Source organism: Penaeus monodon, chromosome 20 (assembly GCF_015228065.2).
Source record: "Penaeus monodon isolate SGIC_2016 chromosome 20, NSTDA_Pmon_1, whole genome shotgun sequence".
Lineage (NCBI taxonomy): Eukaryota > Metazoa > Arthropoda > Malacostraca > Decapoda > Penaeidae > Penaeus > Penaeus monodon.
In genome coordinates, this window is record NC_051405.1 from 19,903,149 (window position 1) to 19,903,558 (window position 410).

Here is a 410-nt window from a genome sequence, read left to right on the forward strand (position 1 = left end):
GCATGTTCTTTTAACTTGATTTATAGCGGTATACTTATTAGAACGTGAAACCTAATCGAAAGTTAATCAATGGATGTATTGTTATTAGATTATCGATGATATACTAATTCTCTGTAATTAGATCTTCTCAATTACACAGCGATCGAAGTCTGCGGATACCTTCATCCAATTTCACGATATCAATACGATTGTCTCATCAGCGAACAGCGATACATTGACGATTAAGCAAGCGAGAGCATAATTCAGGCGGTAATTCTCTTACTGATTGGAAAAAACTAATCGCGGTACAAAAAGAAAAAAAAGCAGTATCTAGGACCATATCAGTTTATCATGATCATGTAATTATAGTTTATAACCCAGTTAGCCGCGGGTGGATCGCGATGATGAGTTGCGTAACTTGGTTTCATAGT